Raw genomic sequence first — 17438 nt, forward strand, 5'->3', positions numbered from 1 at the left:
CCCTCGTGGTGCTCAGGGCTATTCCTGCACAGGGCAACATATATGACAATAAGGACTAAACTGGGGTGGGCCATATGCAAAAGCAAGTGCCCTCCTCAGTGTACTATCTCTCCAGTTCTTGTTGGAATTCTTTTCTTGCCTAGTTGCATTAATTGATGACAATATGATGCTCAAATAAACTATGAAGGTAAAGATCTACTTTGTCAAATAATTCTCTTTTTGTTTCACATATTTTGAAGCATACTGTTGTGTACATAAACAATTGTGTTATGTCCTTATTAGACTCCTGGTGTAATTTTCCCAACAGTAAGTCCTTACTCAATGTGTCAATTACCCAGAGGCTAAGAGATAAAAAATAAAAGTGAAATTCCTATGGCATATTCCCATCTGATGACAAAAATATCACTAAACTCATAGATAGCCCAAGTGCTTGTAATATTAAAATTTGAATTCATTCACTTTTAAACCTGGCATTTCCAAATGAGGTTTGCACATGGCCAGAAGCTAAGCTCCCTGCCTCCCCCCTCCCCCGGCAGCTCAGGGTGCAAGGTCAGAAGCAACTTTCTCTTATCTCTTGCTCCTCCCCCACCCCCTTTACTTTAACAATTTAGATATGTCAAGTATTTAGGATGTAGGAAGCAAGGAGTACTGGGAAATAGCCCGCAATGACATGGGGAGAAGATGCAAAGTCCACATAGTCAGTAAGGACCCTCGGGCAGGAACTGGTTTCTTTTTCTCATCAATGTTGGTTAATGAAATGATTTTGAGCAAAATATTATTAAATATCTGCTACATTATGTTTTTCATTTTATAGCAGTTGTCCCTAAGGATTATAATTATAGTATTCCATTTCTATAATATACATATTTATATAAAATAAAACAACATTTTATACACGGCATATTTTTACATATTAGTTTAAAGTATTCGAATAATGGACTATTTGACAAAAAACATACAAATTTTGCAATCTGATAGCTCTCTAACATACGATAAAATTCAGAAGATAATGTTTTACTTTCAAAGGCTAACACAGTTTGTAGAGAAATTAAGAGGAAAAGGGGCATAAGTCTTATGTTTTTCAAGATATTCAGAACTTATGATGTTCTTTGTTCCTTATTAAAGATTCAAGTTTTCATCAAGAATTATTTTATCCTAGCCTGAGGAACGTCCACTGTAATTTCTTATGGCAAAGACCACTTGATACCAATTTTTCTTAGTTTGTTTTTCTTATATTTATAAAGTTTTTTTTTATGTGTATGTATGATTTTTTTTCTAGTCTATTGAGATATCTCTGGGCCCTGCTTTCATTCTTGAGTAGGATTTTTGTTGGGTACAGGATTCTTGGTAGACCTTTATTTTCTTTTAGTACTTTTAAGATGCGATTCTGGTCTCTTCAGTGGTTTCTGATGACAAGACAACTAAAAAATACACATCTAATAGATCACAGCAAATTTGTTCATTTTTCCTCAAAATCTGTTTTCCTGTTTTCATCTTGGATAATTAATATTAATAACTTTGAAATCATATACTCTTTCCTCTGTCATGTCTGCTTCACAGTTAATTTCATCCAATGATTTTTTTATCCTCAGAAACAATAGCAATCAGTTACAGAAACTCCATTTTACTGGTGAGATCTTCATGCATAAAAGACATGTTTTGTTTTATTTAGCTGATAATAACTATAATAGCTGTTGTAAAGCCTTTGCTTTTAAATTCATCCTAAAATTGGAATGAATGGATTTTTTTCAATTTTTTTAATGTGCTCTAATTTTTTGCTTCTTTGCATATCAAGTAGTTTTTATTCTGTTGTGAAGATTATGGGTTGCTACCTTTTTTTCTCTAGAGAGTATTATTTCTTTTGCTTTAGTAAACAATTCCCCTGGCTAGGTGTTAATCAGAAATCAATTTTTTCTTGTGTAATAGAATTTTCTTTTAGTGATCTGGTCTAAGTATATTCTGAGCATGTAAGGTTATTTATAGATGAAGATAAAAATATGGAAATCTGTCTGTTTCTTTTCCTTGCAAGTCATACTCCCTTGTGTACGCTCAGAATCTTTTTTTCTGATTTATCAGGTTTTTCGGTCTAAGCCTTGCCACCACCCATTTCATACTACACAGATAGCTCTCATTTCTAGCTTTTCAGGGGGACTTTTCAGTTGTATAGAAATTTATCTTCTTCCTCCAATTGAATGTAGTTTATTTTCAGGAATAGTATGGAGAAAGAAGTACAGGGCACTCTAGGCTCTTCAAGACAGATCTGGATACAGAGAAAGGGCTTAATAGACTGAGGTGTATGCTTTAAGCAAGAGGCCTGGGTTCAATCCCCAGCACCACCCTGTCCCTAAGCACTGCCAAGAGCAACTCCTAAGCAAAGAACTGGAAAGAGATCCACAGTACCCAAAACCAAAAAATGGCAACAACATAAAGAAAGGCAAGGCAAGAAAGCGTAGGACAGTGAGCTGCAGTGAAGTAGGAAATAATGCTCTAATGTTAGAATTAAATCGCACAAACTGTTTTATGTCAACTAGGCTTAGGAATATGACCAACGAAATACACATTTTTAGCAAAAGGATAAGCAATTCTACCTACCCTTTAGATTAAGATGGATCTATCTATACCTTTTAAAATGAACTACAACATAGATTAGTTAGGTAGATTAGTGAGAAGGCCATTCCAGGAGTGCAGATGGGAGATAATGAACCTGTAATCTGATAAGTGGCAGAAATAAATGGAAATGAGATAATTTAGTAACTGATTAATTGAAAGACCTTGAAATTCTTCAATAATCTGATTATCACAAAATGATCAAATTGCACTGTAATTTGGCAGAGTGTGTATCCTTCTATTATTTGTTTAGCAATGAAGACTAAGAGCAAATAAATGTAAAATTATTTCTCTAGGCATATGTGCCTGGTTCATCTGACAAACTACAGATAATTACAGGCTATAGCTATAAGGACCCTAGTATCAGATATGTATCCTTTAGTCATACTTCTATTGGTAGGAATGAAAAACAATCTTATTTCACAAACCTACTCCTATTTCCAATAGAATATAAAATCCCAGTAATGAAAACCTAATTATAGAATTACCTGTGCTATCAATGCTTTTACACCAAGAGTTTGGACTTAATACTGGAAGGATTAAGATATTTTTTAATTGAGATACTGTAAAAACTAAAATGACTTTTTTTTTCCTTTTTGGGTCACACCCAGCGATGCTCAGGGGTTACTCCTGGCTTTGCACTCAGGAATTATTCCTGGAAGTGCTTGGGACCATATGGGATGCCAGGGATTGAACCCGGGTCAGCCGCATGCAAGGCAAATGCCCTACCCGCTGTACTATCTCTCCCGCCCCCTAAAATGACTTTTAAGGTATCACTATCATAAAGAATAAAACTCCAATGAAAACAACATATAGCACTTAAAAGGGGTTCTTTATCTCCAAAATTCCTTTTCATCATTATCTAAAATTCTAAATTCAATATTCTTCTGTAGTCTAGTAATTAAATTAGTGGTTTTCAACCGCCAGTCTATTCAAGTAACTTTTTACATAGGTGTAAAAAGGTTGAAAAAACCCACAAAATTTATATACTTAAACAAGCTTATTAATAAACAATACTTTAATGTTACTAAAGTTGCTAATTTTATTTTTGATTTATGTATAATTCGTTTGTTTCTTATATAGAGAGTAGAGTGTAGGTGTCACAACATTCCCTCCCTTTTACAAAACATGAAAAGAATATATATGTTTACAGGTATCATCCATTTAAGTATGACAAAAGGAAAATATAATTGGATTTTTGTCTTTTGTTTTTTTGAAATATGGGAAGAGAAAGAAATTATTTTGGTCAAGAATAACTATGATAGAGCCGGAGAGATAGCAGAGTGGGTAGGGCACATATGGTCCCCTGAGTCTTCCCAGAAGTGATCCCTGATACAGAGCCCTGATAACTTCTGGGTATGGCCTAAACTTTGTTTTTTAAAAAATGAATACTATAAGAAGCACAAATGTAATGTTTCTCAATGAAATGAATGAATGGCATTGGAATTATTCGTAGCAATTTTGTAAAAGATGAGGGAGATACTGGTAAAATTTGTTTAGAGAGCCGATTAACAAAAATATAATATGTAATATAATAGGTGCTGAAATTCACATGACATAAAAATGATAACTTTGATTCAGAATCTAAGGAAGCAGAACACATGTAAGGTTTTCAAAGTGACAATCCTATTGCTTTTTAGCACTGAGAAGATATTACTTGAGGATGAAATGCTTTCCTTTTCACTAATGTCTGGGTTGATTCGTTAGATAACTGAGAAATTTATCCATGATATCTCAGAACATATAATTATATTGCTTCCAGTATGCTACCTTATCAAAATACATAAGATAAATTTAAAGACTGAGGATATACCTCCAAAAGCTGGAGCCTATTTTGCATGCAGGAGTTCCAGATTTGATCTCTAGCACTGCAGGTCCCCTGGATATTGGAAGTGACTCCTGAGCACAGACTGTACCTCTGAGTACCACCAGATATGGCCCAAAACAGACCCCTCCTCATAAAATCTAAAACAACATTGAAAAAAACAACTAACTGCCTAATAAATTGTAGTGCATACAAAAAAGTACTATTTTTCCCCTTTAAAAACATGCCCTAACATCAAAAGAAGAAAAAACATATTAAAAAAACATCTAGGGGGCCGGAGCGATAGCACAGCAGGTAGGGGGTTTGCCTTGCATGCGGCCAACCTGGGTTCGATTCCCAGTATCCCATATGGTCCCTCAAGCACTGCCAGGAGTAATATCTTAGTGCATGAGCCAGGAGTAACCCCTGTGCATCACCGGGTATGACCCAAATACTAAAAAACAAAACAAAAAAACTTCTACAGGGGTCATAGAGAAAATAAAGTGGGTAAGGCACTTACTGACTTGGGTTCAACCCCTGGCACACTCCATGTGGTCTTCCAAGCTCCACCAGGAGTGATCCCTATGTGCAGAGCCAGGAGTACACACTGAGTAACTCAGGGTATGCCTGCCCTCAAAAAACAAGACAAAAAACAACCACCCATCTCCCCTCAAGCGCCCAACCTTATACCCTAATCTTGCAATTAATTAAATGTTAACAATTTATCTCAAAGGCAATGTTATGCCTAACAACTAATCAATATAAATAGTTTCCCATAGGATGCTAAGTACAGAGTTACTTGTGCTAGAGGAATAAGACACAACTTAAGATCCAATGATAGGGAAGTGGAGCAAGAAGATGAATTCTATAGTTATTAAAATGGTTACTTATTGACATTGAAAAGGTTCACACAAACAAAAGTTTAAAAAGAGTTAAAACCTAGCGCATATGCTGCCTGAGCCCATGTGCTGCTTGTGCCCACGTGACCAAGCACATGTGGTGCCTGAGCACATGTGTCGCCCACATCTCCCCCCTTGAGATGTGTACTTTCGTGTCCAGTGCTAGGATGTGTGTAGAGTTCTCTCCATCCTCGGAGGAGCCCGTGTTCTTTCTTGAGCGTGTTACTCCTGCTGTTTTTTTCTTTTCCACTTATCCCTTCCTCCTTCCCTAAAACCCTCTAAAATAAAATCTGTTATTTCAAAAAAAAAAAAGAGTAAAAACCTATATATAGAAAGAATAATTTCAGTTTTGCTAGAACATACACAAAAGTCTAGTGAAAAAGATGGACAGACGGATGTGATGCAGCTCGGTGCTCCATTACCTGCCTTGCTTACAAGGCCTGAGCACCACAAAAATAAACAGACTGATAAAATAAAGACTGAAAGACTAAAAATAAGAGGTCAAGTACAAAATTTTAAAACTTTCTACCATAAGTACATTTCATTCAACATTTGTTGATTTCATTTCCCCTAAAACTGGTATTTACCCATAAAAGCCATCTAACCTTTATACACAACTACAAAAGTCTAAATTTTCTGGTACTGAAATATAAACCTTCTGCTCTATGACCGCAACTCTTAATGTATCCAGGAAAAATCTCTGTGAACATCTACCACACAGCCAGTTACCTAGGAGGGGTTGTGTTAAATTTTTATTAGTTAGGGGCCCAAAGGACTACTCTCTATTACAGGCAAGTACTAATGTAAGACTTCATGTGTGCTAGGCAAGAGCTGTCTGTCCTCAAGAGGTGAGAGGCCAGTGCGTTACCCAGGCTTTTCTATGAAATATCTTCATCACCTGTGAGCAGCCAGATGGTTGGTAATATGTATGGATATTCTGAAACACAGGCTGGCAGATTTCAATTAGCTTTGAAGTGAGACAAATGGGAATGATATCTGTACTGCTAAGCCCAGGGGTAATGAAAAAATATTTTCTTTACAGATGAATCCCCCATCAGATAGAGGTTCCGATTACACAATATAGTTAATAGGTTATCCTGGAACACAGGTGCCATTGAAATGAATCTGTTACGAAGCACTTACCAGAGGAGGATACCAGCCAACATAAATGAGGAAAAGGAATACAGCCTGTAATATGCTTATATTTCAGAATGCAAAAGATTTGGTGAGGGGATCATTTTTTGGCCTTTTGGCTAAGATCAGGGGAAGATTTAGTGAGGGAAATAAAAATATTTTTATGGTAATCTGTAGTATGGGCTGGAGTGATAGCACAGTGGGCAGGGCATTTGCCTTGCATTCGGCTGACCCAGGTTCGATTCCTCCACCCCTCTCAGAGAGTCCAGCAAGCTACCAAGAGTATCTCCCCCACAGGGCAGAGCCTGGCAAGCTACCCATGCGTATTCAATATGTCAAAAATAGTAACAACAAGTCTTACAATGGAGACGTTACTGGTGCCCACTCAAGCAAATTGATGAGCAATGGGATGACAGTGATACAGTGAATCTGTAGTACACTGGGGCCAAATCAAAGACTCAGACTGAAAAGACTATGAAACATTTACGCTCTTCACTGTGTTACCCCTGATGATTTTCCTCTACAAGATTAGGAGTAAAAAGACAGAATAGAGTCATTGAGAATGACATAAATTGGGAATATTCTGACCTTAAAAATTCATGTTAGTCAGGATAGAATGAAATTAATGTCATTATTCAAAATATTTCCTTCCTTTTCTGAATTACAGGGATTCTAGCAGACATTCAGAAAATTGATTTGACCCTAAGTAATCCAGATACATCAAATGAACTATTTTTTTTTTTTTAATGAAGATGTGTAACAGAGAGAGAGCACAGGGATTAAGGCATATGCTACCTTGCATGTGGCTGACCCTACTTTGAGGCCCGGTACTACATACCCAGTACTATATACCTGAGCACCACCCTTGAGCACAGAGACAAGAGTAAGCCAGGGGAACCATTGAGTATGTATGGCCCAACACCCCACTATATCATTAAGTCAAATAGAATTATATAGTATTATGTCAAAAAGAAGAATAAAGTACCATAACTCTATTTATCAGTTTATTTGGGGGGCATACCCGTTGGTCCCGGGGGGATCATGCAGTACCAGAAACAAAACCTGAGGGACTCCACATGCAAAGTATATGTTTCAGCTCTTTGAAACATCTCCCTGGCTCTAAACAAACATAACTGTAATCTTTTCTTTTAAATCTCATTCCTGCTGCTCCCCGCCCCACCCCCACCCCCGTTATCTATATTGCTAATGAAATGTCTGATGTTGAAAGAGCCCACAAAATGGGAAAGAATATTTACCCAACACCCATCTGATAAGGGATTACTATCCAGGATATACAAGACACTAGTAGAATTGTATAAGTAAAAACCTCCAATCCTATCCAAAAATGGGGAGAAGAAATGAACAGAAGTTTCCTTAAAAAAGAAATACAAATAGCCAAAAGGCACATGAAAAAAAATGCTCCACATTGCTAGTCATCAGGGAGATGCAAATGAAAACAATGAGATATCATCTCACACCACAGAGATTGGCACACATTCAAAAGAACAAAAGCAATAGTGCTGGTGTGGATGTGGGGAAAAACGGACGCTCTTTCACTGTTGGTGGGAATGCCGACTGGTCCAGCCTTTCTGGGAAACAATATGGACAGTTCTTCAAAAACTAGAAATTGAGCTTCCATATGACCCCACAATACCACTTCTGGGACTATATCCTGAGGATGCAAAAAAGCACAGTCAAAATGACATCTGTACTTATATGTTCATTGCAGCACTGTTCACAATAGCCAAAATCTGGAAACAACCCGAGTGCCCTAGAACAGATGACTGGTTAAAGAAACTTTGGTACATCTCTACAATGGAATACTATGCAGCTGTTAGGAGATGAAGTTGTGAAATTTGCTTATAAATGGATAGACATGGAGAGTATCATGCTAAGTGAAATGAGTCAGAAAGAGAGGGACAGACATAGAAGGGCTGCACTCATTTGTGGAGTATAAAATAACATCACATGAGGCTGACACCAGTAGAGGATTGCCCCATAGCTGGAAGCCTGCTTCATGAGCTGAGGGGAGAAGGCAGATGGAATAGAGAAGGGATCACTAAGAAAATGATGGCTGGAGGAACCAGTTGAGATGGGAGATGCATGCTGAAACTAGATAATGGACCAAATATGATGACCTCTCAGTGTCTGTGTTGCAAGCCATAATGCCCAAAAGTCGAGAGAGAGAGAGTATGGGGAATATTGTCTGCCATGGAGGCAGGGGTAGGGTGGGAAAGGGGGGTATGCCGGGGATATCGGTGGTGGGGAATGTGTACTGGTGGAGGGATGGTGTTTGATCATTGTGAGACTGTGACCCAAACATGAAAGCTTGTAACTATCTCACAGTGATTCAATAAAATTTTAAAAAAATGCCTGACATTGGGCTGGAGCGATAGCACAGCGGGTAAGGCATTTGCCTTGCACACGGCCGACCTGGGTTCGATTCCCAGCATCCCATATGGTCCCCTGAGCACCACCAGGAGTAATTCCTGAGTGCAGAGCCAGGAGTAACCCCTGTGCATCACCAGGTGTGACCCAAAAAGCAAAAAAAAAAGCCTGACAAAAGAAAATAAAATAGTTTTTAATGATACTCTATTCTATTCTGTGACTGGAATGCTTATTACTATTAGCCAGAAATAAATATGTACTATACCACAGAAACTTATCATGGATTCTTCGTGTACATTATGGTGAATCAATCACAATCCCAATGATATTCTGTTATTTCATTTTATAGATCGAGGATCTGGGAGTTCAAAGAAATTAGGTAACCTGATCAAGGTCACATATCCAGGTCCTACTTTAAAACCCATCTTCCCTATAATCACGGTTCACTAGAGCAGTATTTCTCAACCTTTTTCTGACTGTAGTCCCCTTTAACCCTGCTTGTGTCCTGTGGAGTCTTATTGCCTCCCAGGCCCCCTTCCCGATGCACACACATTTATATTACTTACACCTGTTGCTCCCTCGGAATACATATGGCCCCCGATTGAGAAATGCTGCTCGAGAGGTCAATTGCTCTAAGTGATTCAATTTCCTTCCAAGCAGAGGCAAGAAAAAGCTCCTCCAGGGCACAGCACTGTGGCTCTGAGACAAAGCAGAGAGTTTCCACTGGGTCAAATATTCTGAAATCATTTAAAGTGACACTTTGATTCAACACTCTTGCCTATTCTTATAGGAGAAAGGCAAACAGCAAGAAAATAGGAGCTAGAGATAATATGAACAGTTATTCAGACTCCTGTTACTCACAATGTAGTTCCTTTGAATTTGTCAGAAATGCAGAATCTCATACTTTATCCCAGACCCACTAAATCAATCGGTTGTAAAAAGATTAGTGTACTGATGAAAGCTTGGGAAGCAATGATTTTAGTTATAATTAAGTCAGTGCCGACTACACGATTGCCAAAACTACTCTAAAGAGGTGAAAATTAAGTCTATAGCCAACAATGCCTCAGGAAAAAACTTTTCATCATTTGATTCATTCTGCAAATTGTGAACTGTAGCTTATACATCCCTTGCTAAGAGCATTTTTAATGAAAACTTTGAGGTCATTATTCTGTTTCAAGAATCCTACTTAGCAAAAATTTAGTTTTATCTTCACCTTTCACCTACTTTTATTCTTAGCTTCCATCCAAATCTAAACAGAAAAGAAATAGCAGAATATCTAGTCACTGTAGAGTGATCAGAGCCAAGATATGCAAAATAAAACACTTAAAAGGGAGAGCTATTTTCACTTAAATTTAAGATATTTTTATGATTAAAGTTTATTAGCAAACAATATGGTAGTCTCACAAAAAGCAATTACTGTCTCAATGGTGGTCTCTAGGTACTGTGGTTAACAAAAAAGTTTTGGATGCTTTTATTAAGACAAAACATCTTGTAAAAGTATGTTACTTCTGTTACATAAGTAGCCCCTACCGGAACTATTAACACTAGTGGAATAAATGGTAATGTGTTTGATTAAAGAAAAGATGCTAATTAAACCCATTAAGCAACTGATAAGAAGAAAAATTACCATGTACCATTGTTGCATAAATTAAAAAAATATTGACGGCTCTCTTAATAAAACAAATAACTGTTATTAGTTAAAAACAACTTGCTAAAAGCATCTGACCAGATAACAATAAATTAATTTTATTTTTTATTATCATTTTGCAATACTAGGGATCAAATCCAGGGACTTCCATTAGCAAGGAATGTAGTCTTCCACTGACCTACTTCCCCATCCCTGACAATGCATTATTGCTATTATTATTACTATTTAGGTTTTGGTGGCAAATTCAGTGGTGCTACTCGTGACTTTATGCACAAGGATCACTTCTGGCAGGCTCAGAGGACCATAAGAGTCCTGGGGATTGAATCTGGTTGTAACATTCAAGGCAAGTACCTTATTCGCTGTACTAACTTTCCAGCCCTCAGCAATGAGTTTATTTTATTTTTTAAAGGCTTAGATCGATTGATTTATCTATATACCACATAATTTATGTATTTATAAACAAAATACTTAGAACAAAAAAGCAAGAAAAGGCACAAATAGACCCCAACACTATACAAAAAACAGCTATCAAAGCACAAGGCAAGAGGACAACATATTAATTTTTTTGTTCTTTGTTTTGGAGTTGCACCTGGCAGTGCTCAGGGCTAACTCCTGGCTCTGTGATCAGAGATCACTCCTGGCAGGGCTTGTGGGACCATATCGGGTGCCAGGAATCAAACCTGGGTGAGCCATGTACAAGGTCAGTGCCACACAAACCACTGAACTATCACTCCAGTCCTATTAATTAATTTAAAAGGAAGAACAATAGCCTCATTTGAGAGATTTTAAAGTACACTTTTATATTTATCACACTTATAAAACATCATGTTGAATAAAAATAAAAAAATGCCATGGAGTCAAATCTATCCCTTCGGATGTATTTCAAAGGAGTTTTCTATTAAGCCAAATTTAGTCCTCGTTGTAATTTTTGTCAGGGCCTTTTTTTGTTTGTTTTTTTTTCTTTTTGGGGGTCACACCCAGTGATGCTCAGAGGTTGCTCCTGGCTCTGCACTCAGAAATTACTCCTGGCAGTGCTTGGGGGACCATATGGGATGCTGGAAATTGTACCCGGGTCACTGTGTGCAAGGCAAACGCCCTACCTGCTATACTCTTGGAACAGCCCAGTCAGGGTATTTCTAATAATAAAAAAGATCTTAGTCAAAATCTTCAAAACATCTAAGATATAATATAAGTAACATTTTTTTTCTACTTTAGTGTCAAGAATTTCTTTGGTCAAAAACAATTAAAGAAAAAAAACAAAACAAATTCAGATGAAGAAACAGACATTATCAGGTTTCTAATTCTAGAATCTTCTACTTCATAATCTCACAATTCTTACATCCTTACATCCTACAGCAAAATAACTGAAAAAATATTGGTGTCATACAGCTAAATACTATAATGCAGGAAAGGATTAGGGACGCAATTTAGTGTTCAAATTAAAATAATGTTTTCTTAATTGTCTCGTTTTCACTAATATACTTTTGTCTAATAGTGCCTTCTATCTTGCCTTCTTTTCTCCTTCAATATGACTGATAATCTTGCTTATAAAGTAGGCTGATTTGTCTTTGACTTCTCAGATGGCTGAAGTCTGCCTAATTTGAGAAGGTGATAATAAACTACTATTTTAGAAAGGTCAATTAGTTCTAAACAAAAGCATTCAGCTCAGTGAGCACTTCCTATAGAGATACTTCCCACTGGTTTAAGCCAATATTTCCTGTTGTGCTCTAGAGTATAAAGGGGCAAAGGCAGCTATAATTGAATGCACACATTACCATCTGGAATCCCCAGAGTTTATAATTTCTACAGAAAATTTCCACTGCTCTGCTACATCAGCATTTTCTAAGATTTTGCTGAATTGTGCCATTTGTACAGAAAGAGGGTTTAAAAACATATCCAATTCATTTGGATGCTTTTTCTCCTCCCGTGTGGTTTTGGTTGTACCCATTTACTTCTGTTTCTGCACTTAAGACTTTTTTATGTTTTGATTGCTTTGGCGGTATTTGAGCTTTTCCTCTAGGCCCTTTCACCCCATCCATAAAATTTATTAAAATAAAGCCCCTCAATTAATCTCATCACATAACTTGCCAGCTCAAAAGATTATGCTGCATTCCCTATTTCTCAGCATATCGAATACACATCTCTCAGCCCATACTTCAAAACCCTTCACATTTCAAATGAATCATCTCTACCTTACAGATGAGAAAACTGAAGCACTTTGAGGCAACTTGCCCAGGGTCATACAGTTGGGAAAGGAGTTGGAATTTCAGTCCAGAAATTCTGGTTTCTATGTTTACACTTATCTCATTGGCCCTGTTAAGAACTGGGTGTGTGAATATTACCTTACAATTGCATTTATGGCTCTCTGGATATTTCCCCAACTATATTAATCTCTTAGAGCTTCTTTTTCATGTTCACTCTGAGCTCATATACAGTAGATACTTAATCTGTTGCCCTGATAGCAATTATGGCTCTTCAGATAAAAATATTAAAGTTTTATAATTACATAATAAGTTGAAAACACTTAGAGTCAAAGTCTCTAAATGGTGGTTAAAAGATCTCTAAAATGATTAAAATTGTTTTTGTCTCTTCACATCCTTATCAGCTGTAGTTTTGGTATTTCCTTGTCTAAAAATAGTTTTGGTGTTCATTTTTCCCTCTATGGTGCCTTGGTCCAGAAATATACAATGGTGCAATCTGAGAAGAGGTTTACGAAAACAGTACCAAATAACAAGACATAGACTAAGACCATACTACCCTGAACTCACCAGATCTCATCAAATAACTAGACATAATAGAAAACAACTACTGTTGTCTAAAGATAATCCTAGAAATAAAAATAAAAATCTGGACAGGATAGAGCAAACATGGAATATAATCTCTAGCATTTGCAATGTTTAAATTCAGACACCACTTAATAAACTTGCTGTTTTGCATAGAGGATAAAACCAACAAAGTATACAAATGGAGGTCTCTTCACTGAGAAAGCAAAGTCAATGTGCATTGATGAGAGGAAGCAAATATCCACAGCCTTGTTAAATACTATGCAAAGTTGGTGAAAATTAAATATTCAAGCCAGCAATTTGGACTAAGCATCTGAGCAACCTCAAGGAAAGAAAGGAAATCAATAATTTACATTGTCAGTTAAATTGACTTGAGATGTTTAAAAAGAAATCTGAAATACTATCATCTACAAATCCAGATTAACCATATAAACATATAACAATGAAACTACCACTACAAAGCATTAATGCATTAGACACCCAGGTGCTCTTTTTTTCCTTTTTAACAAAAGCCATGGTTTTATGATTAAAATATTTATGTCTCAAGTTCCTGATAAATCAATTACATATATGTTCTTGATTTAAAATTAACTATACTAGAGGATGCTAGGGAAACTGAAAACCAAGATGCCACTAATTTTCTCTGTCACTGCTTTCTCAGTGGTCCAAATACAAACTTGATTTAAAGCCAAAAGTTAGTCTAACTAAAAGAAAGGATGGGGCTGGATAGGGGTCAGGAGGGAATATGGAAACACTGGTGGAGGGAAATTGACACTGGCAGTGGATTGGTGTTGAAATATTATATATCTAAAACACAACTACCAATAACTTTGTAAATCACAGTTCTTTAATAAAAAATTTTTTAAATTAACCAAAAAAATTTTAAAATAAAAACAGCTGAATGTGGCTCTGTATATGATTTTGATTTAGACAGATAACAGCATTATGAGAACATGTCTATACATATGAAATATTATATGCCTAAAACACAACTACCAATAACTTTGTAAATCAGTTTTTTAATTAAAAAATGAAAAAAATAACAAAAAAATTTTAAAAATAAAAAAATAACATAACACAAGACTGACACCCAAGGACAGTAGATAGAAGGGTCAGGAAGATTGCTCCATAGCTGGAAGCCTGCCTCATGAGCGGGCAGGGAGAGAACAGCTGGAATAGAGAAGGGATCACTAAGAAAATGATGGCTGGAGGAATCGGTCTGGATGGGAGATGCGTGCTGAAAGCAGATAAAGGACCAAACATGATAATATCTCAGTATCTGCATTGCAAACCATAATGCCCAAAAGTAGAGAGAGAGTATGGGGAATATTGTCTGCTATGGAGGCCATGGGAGGGTAGGAAAGGTGGGGGTATACTGGGGATACTGGTGATGGGGAATGCGTACTGGTGGAGGGATGGGTGTTTGATCATTGTGTGATTGTAACGCAGACATGAAAGCTTGTAACTATATCTCACAGTGAATCAATAAAATAAAAAAAAAGAAAAATTTAAAAATGGTGTTTGTGTGTGTGTGTGTGTGTGTGTGTGTGTGTGTGTGTGTGTGTGTGTGTGTGTAGTTCAGGAGTGGGCCAGAGAAATAGTACAGGGATTAAGGCACTTGTCTTGCATGTGAGCGACACTGATTTGACCTCCTACACTGCATATGTTCCCCTAACTATCACCCAGGAATGATCCCTGAGCACAGAGTCAGAAATTAGTCCTAAACACTGACAAGTGTGATGCTCCCAAAAACAAAAAACAAAATGTTCTGGTGCTTCTGGTATTCTGATAAATACCAAAGGAAACAGGCTGTAAAAAAAACAACAAATAACCAAGGCAATCTAGAAGTTATCTGTCACTCTGTAAGACATGTTTTTGCAAATCTACCCTTCTAATTATAGATTTTGTAGGCATCCACTAAGTCATCCCATTTTTTATTGAAATGATATCCCTAAGCAAATAGAGATTGTAGTAGCCTAAGTGATACAGAGATCCATTCCCCAGAGAAGGAACATCAAATTAAACCAACCATTTTCTAGTGATAATTTAATAAATGGACAAAAGAAGTGGAAGAGAAATATTGCTGTATTTCCTTTAAACAGCACATTTTGGATTAGACACAGAAGAACAAAACCTCATAAACAACATAACTATTTTAAAATGCTCTGTTTTGAATCTTTAGAAGTTTGTAATTTATAACACTGTGGTTTGGCTACTTAATATATAGAACCACCTCCAAAATACTGTGGGTTTTTTGGTTTGAAAAAATTTTTTTTTAATTCCACAAATTCATACTTTCCCTGATAAACACAGATTTTTATCTGTGTTTATCATTACTAATCTTTTTTACCAGTTGCAGTATACCACATGTTCTATCATTTCCCCACTTGGACTTCTAAAGATACAGAATGTTTTCCAGACCAACTGTTTTGCATCTAATCAAGTAATAACAATACCTGAATTCACAACACAGAGATAACCTGCTTTGGCCTGAAATTTGTCCAGACCTTTTAATGAAGGACTTCATTTAAGAAAGATCATATTTAACCCTTTTACCTGGGTATCGGCAGCCTCCAAACCTGAGCTCTGCCATTTCAGCAGACCCACATCCACACACACCCCACCTCATAAATCTGCTTGTTGTTGCTTGTACCCTGAGTCATGTGGCTGCATAGCTCTATTCATTGCACCTCACACTGCATACACTTATCCTGTCACTGGGTGAGGACCAGCAGGGAAGTAAAAGAACAACATCCCACCTAAACCCTCAGAAGCTTTTCAAAGATTCACTCTCAGGGCCACAAAGGGGAAGCTTCTTAAAATCCCATCAAGCTCAATGAGTGAAAATAGCATGAAGACTGCAAGTACCAACCAGCTCTGTAAATTCTCAGATATCGACTTTAGTGACACCACGGTGAAGATGCTTAATGAGCTCAAAGAAATGAAGTCAGCAAAATACAAGAAAGTATGAGAGGGGATGGGGCTGGAGCAATAGCCCAGCAGGTAGGGCATTTGCCTTGCATGAGGCTGACCCAGGTTCGATTCCAAGCATCCATATGGTCCCCTGAGCACCACCAGGAGTAATTCCTGAGTGCAGATCCAGGAGTAATCCCTGTGCATCACCAGGTGTGACCCAAAAAGAAAAAAAAAAGTACGAAAGGGGAAATGAGAAAACTACAATCAGAAGTTACAGAAATGAAGAGGAGAATAGAAGTAAAAGAAAAAAAAAACCTCAATAGAAAGCCTGAGCAGCAGAATAACAGTACTTGCAGAAAAGATCGGTGAGCTATGAAACCTCTAGAAAAGAAGAGGAAGGAGATTTCAATGAAGCACTAAACAAAGAAATCACAGATAAGAATTTTACGGAGTTGAGGAAAATCCAATAGGTCTGAATAGTCTCAGCAAGAATGGGACCAAATAGAAAAACTCCTGTAAGTTGAAGACAGAATACCAAAAGCAGCAAGATGAAAGAAGGAACATACATACAAAGGAATTCCCACAAGATTCACAATACATCTATCAAATAAAACTCTATGGGCCAGAAGAAAATGATGGAATGTAATTTAAATTAAAAAAACAAATCCCACAATACAATGAGGGCTGAAGTCAACAGTATAGCAGAGAGGGTGCTTACCTTGCAAACAGTGGCCCCAGGTTCTATCCCTGGCAGCGCATTTGGTCCCCTGAGCCCGGCCAAGAGTGATCCTTGAATGCAGAGCCAGAAGTAAGACCTGAACACTGCAGGGTGTGGCCCAATGTCAAAAACAAACAAAAACCCTAGAAAGCCCTCAGTGAAATTACACCCCCCTCAGAATGCTCTATCCAGCTAGATTATCATTCAAATTTGAAGGAAGTAAATAAAGCTTTAGAGACAAGCAATACCTTAAAGGAATTCATAACCTTGAAACCAGTTTTGCAAGAAGCATTAAATGAGCTTCTTTTTAAAAGACAGGGCAACTCTCCTAACACTTCACCACTGACTATGGCATTTGCTCATGGCCTGCTTTTGGTTGTTCTCTACTAGATTAAGAAAACTTTTCATTCTTGGGCCGGAGCGATAGCACAGCGGGTAGGGCGTTTGCCTTGCACGAGGCCGACCCGGGTTCGATCCCCGGCATCCCATATGGTCCCCCAAGCACCGCCAGGGGTAATTCCTGAGTGCAAAGCCAGGAGTA

The 17438-nt window shown here is 37.3% G+C and overlaps 1 protein-coding gene across 4 annotated transcripts in view; it reads right to left on the minus strand.

Annotated features, from left to right (window-relative positions):
- PEAK1 (pseudopodium enriched atypical kinase 1) overlaps positions 1 to 17438 on the minus strand; it is a 270744-nt gene that overhangs the window by 109981 nt on the left and 143325 nt on the right. The window contains exon 5 of one of the 4 annotated variants that reach the window (XM_055130598.1): positions 9399 to 9531. The exons of the other annotated variants lie outside the window; for them this stretch is intronic. The gene's annotated coding sequence lies outside the window, so the exon portion shown is untranslated. The remainder of the gene's footprint in view (positions 1 to 9398; positions 9532 to 17438) is intronic. 4 annotated transcript variants of the gene reach the window in all.

This window comes from Sorex araneus, chromosome 3 (assembly GCF_027595985.1).
Source record: "Sorex araneus isolate mSorAra2 chromosome 3, mSorAra2.pri, whole genome shotgun sequence".
Lineage (NCBI taxonomy): Eukaryota > Metazoa > Chordata > Mammalia > Eulipotyphla > Soricidae > Sorex > Sorex araneus.